The sequence below is a fragment of the Neopelma chrysocephalum genome, unplaced genomic scaffold (assembly GCF_003984885.1).
Source record: "Neopelma chrysocephalum unplaced genomic scaffold, ASM398488v2 Primary Assembly neopelma1_80b, whole genome shotgun sequence".
Lineage (NCBI taxonomy): Eukaryota > Metazoa > Chordata > Aves > Passeriformes > Pipridae > Neopelma > Neopelma chrysocephalum.
The window spans coordinates 11,624,323-11,627,964 of NW_020897742.1; the positions used below are offsets into that span (position 1 = coordinate 11,624,323).

Consider the following 3,642-nt stretch of genomic DNA (forward strand, 5'->3'; position numbering starts at 1 on the left):
TCCCCGCCGCGCCGCTCCTCACCTGCTGCCGCTCCTCGCCGGGGCCGCCGCCGCCGCCGCCGCTGCCATGTTTGCGGGGCGGGTGCACGGGCAGGGGCGGCTGCCCGTCATCACCGCGGCAACCGCACCGGGCCCGCCGGCGGAACCCACGCCCTGGCCCCGCAGCCTCCCGCGGCACGGCAGGGGGTCCCGGGGATAAGGACCGTCCTAGCTCCGGCGGGTGTTGTGGAGGGTGCGGATGGGCGGATGGCGCTGCCCGAGCAGCGGGGGCCGCAGGGTGTTCGTCAGGGCAACGCCGGGCACTTTGAGGTGAAATCCGACCTGTCTGGGTTCTGGGGGATAGGGGCACCCGCAGAGCGCCATAGATGGCCCGACATCACTGGATATGGTCCTGGCGTACCCGCCCATGTACCTGCCAATGTACCTGCCCTTGTACCTGCCAGTTTACCCACCGGGTACCTGGCAGGGTACCTGCCGGTTTGCCCACCCATGTACCCACCAGTGTAACGACCAGTGTACCCCCACGAGTCTCCTGGGGTGCCTCTCAGGAAGGGCAAGTTCCACAGCCATACCCCGCAGCCTGGACCACATGCTGCCTTCCCTTGTCCAGCAGAGCCCTGCAGCCAGGGTGGAAAAGCCTGGTGCATCCAGATGGAGTTCATTGAGTACTAGGAGCTCCCAGTTTTATGGCTGAATGATCTAGATTTAGTGCCCTATGTACCTGCTGCTATGTTCGTCAGTTCTTAGTTTTCAGACGGATGTGCTAGGATCCCCATCCTTTGTCTATTATTTTGAACAATGAGTTAGGGTCAGATGTCCAAAGAACTGGGAAGCTATTTTAAGACACAATTTTTGGTTTTTCTGCTTGATTAACATTGGTGATTTCACTAGTGAAAGGCCATAACACTCAAGGACCCCTCATGACAGACTTGCAAGTCTTGCTTTGACTGCCTGATCTCCTCGGGGCCCAGCAGCAGCAATGCCTTGCTGACGGTGGTTTTGGCTGCAATGTGCTCCTACCTGCTTAACCGGAAAAAGGCTGACCCCGGGGCTGGAACAGCAGCTCCTTCGGGCCAGCTGGTCCATGTGCTGTCTGCTGCCTTTAACTCCCAGCATGTGGACATCCACAGAGTGGAGATTTGCAAATCAATGAAAAAAATAGTTTTTCTGTCATAAAACGTCCTTATCTACAATCGCTAACTTCAAAGGTATCATGGTTTTAAACTACAAACTCACTTTTGTATTGATTGAGGATTTCTGTAATGACTTAGGAATGCCGTGTAGCTAACTATAATGTATTAGCTAACTGCACAAAAGACACATTCACTTGAACCTGAAATCATGGAATTCACACCAGTGCAATTTTAACCCTCTGTCTTGAAAATGAGCTTCACAAAATTATATCAATGTGCATAAAGCAAGTGCGCAAGTGTTTGGAGGACTGTAAAAGCCTTTAGTTTTGCAATAAGGTTTCAAACAAAATCTTCCTTATCTCATTTTCTATCCCTTCTCTTGCAAGACTAAAAGCTACTAAAATGTGAAGCACAGAGTTTCCTTTCACATCTTGCATTAATATTAACCAAATCTCAAGAGAGTAGGGGACAAAAAACATTCTCAGTTATTAAAGACAGATCAGGTTTAGCATGGGTTTCCCCTAGAAGACCAAGTCAGTTTTGTAACTAGTTCTTTAACCTCTCACTCCTTCAAATGTATAAACAAAAATAATCTAATTTACTTTGCCACATTTGGGCAACTCTAATTAGTAACCAACCCTTTTATTTGATTTGAATTCTGTATTTAAACCTTGAAAAGATCAAATAAGTTATTAGTCACTACGTGACCCTACCATTTTAATCCAATGCCTTCCTTATGCTATTTTCTTATGGTTATCCGAAACACCAGCTCTACCATTAGGCTTAAATCCCACAAATACTTATGATTCTGCTCAGTTTTAGTCTCATTAAGAAATCCACACAGCATTCCCAATACACACAAAATTAACTACATGCCTTTGGTCTTCTTTATTTTTATTAATTTTGATTTTTTTCCCCCTTAGGTTTTCTCCTAAGATCTTGAACTTTGGTGTGAAATCCTGGCTTTACTTCGGTCACTGAAAACCAGTCCAGTTGACTTCAGAGAGGTGAGAATCTCAGTTCAGATTTTCTATTGGTCTTCAAGACCCCAGGGCATGGCTGAGCACTATCTCTTGTTCTTCAGAGAAGAGTGTTATTTTCTGCTGATCTGTTCTACAGACTTTGGGCTTACAAATTTATTATTTCCTTTTAAAATTAATTATATTCATCTAATCAAAAGAATTTTTTTTCCAGATTCAGAAACTGACATCTGCTGACTGGATCTGCCTAGGGTGAAAAAGAATACACAACACTTAAATACAAAGCTTCTTCCTCTAGGTAACTACATTGTCATGTATCCCTAAGTTATATGCTGGGGAAAGCTGTGAAACCCTGTTTGAGAAGCTTCTTGCATTGTATTTAAAATGTTATGAACATCTTTATAAATATCATTATGAGGAAAAATTGATGATTCTACTTCTGAACTCTGATCCCATCTCCCTTAAGGGAGCACAAACAGAGCTGGAGGAAAAAAGATTGAGCAAAGTAACAGAAAATGCAACCTTTGTCTCTGACTGCCGTGGAAGACAGCTGTTTTGAAAGTGAAGGCAGACAACACAGCTTTAACAGCCACTTCATGACCTGGCAAAGCATTATGCTACTGAAAAACTTGTTTCTCCTTTGCTCTTTTACTCTAGGCTCTCACCCAGGAAAGAAAAGGGTGGAGTTCTTTTGCTGGACTAAACCAGACTCTCAGGAGACAGAGAGCAAAAATGGGAAAAGTAAAGAGCAGTACACAGATGATACCAAATAACTCCATGGCACTTAGTGACTTTAGCATACTTTAGTGACTCCGGGCTGCAGGACCTTTGGATATGGCCATGCTTTCAGGTACACACATAATCAGACACAATCAATTTGATTGGAAAAGACCTCTGAAGTCATCAAGTCTGACCTATGACTAAACACCACACTGTCAACTAGACCATGGCACTAAGTGCCACATCCAGTCTTTCCTTAAACACCTCCAGGGACGGTGACTCCATCACCTCCCTGGAAAGCCCATTCCAGTATGTAATCACGCTTTCTGTGAAGAAATTCTTCCTAATGTCCAACCTAAACCTCCCCTGGTGCAGCTTAAGACTGTGTCTTCCTGTCCTGTTGCTAGTTGCCTGCGAGGAGCGGCCGATCCCTACCTGGCTACAGCCGCCTTTAATGTAGTTGTAGAGAGCAGTAAGGTCACCCCTGAGCCTTTTCTTCCCCAGGCTAAACAACACCAGCTCCCTCAGCTGCTCCTCATAAGATTTGTGCTCCAGACCCTCCACCAGCTTCGTTGACCTTCTCTGGACAATGGTTTCAGGTACCAAATCTATACCAACAGCTCTCAGCATTTGCCTTTCAAATCCCTGTTGCTGTTCATGGCATCTCTCACTCATCTGTGCCATAATCAGTATCTCATGCGAGGCGTCTGTCACTCCTCCCTGACAGACTAACCTTGCTATGACTGCCTGAACACAGCTGCAGTACTGCTGCTCTAAGCAATAAGCAAAATGAAACTCACTTTGGGCTG

At 46.0% G+C, this 3,642-nt stretch overlaps 1 long non-coding RNA gene across 1 annotated transcript; it reads left to right on the top strand.

The window, feature by feature from the left end:
* Nucleotides 1-109: 109 nt before the first annotated feature.
* On the top strand, nucleotides 110-2,415 carry LOC113970906. Its single transcript, XR_003535377.1, has 3 exons — nucleotides 110-309; nucleotides 2,057-2,140; nucleotides 2,328-2,415. It is a non-coding gene; the product is annotated as an uncharacterized LOC113970906 (long non-coding RNA).
* Nucleotides 2,416-3,642: the final 1,227 nt, after the last annotated feature.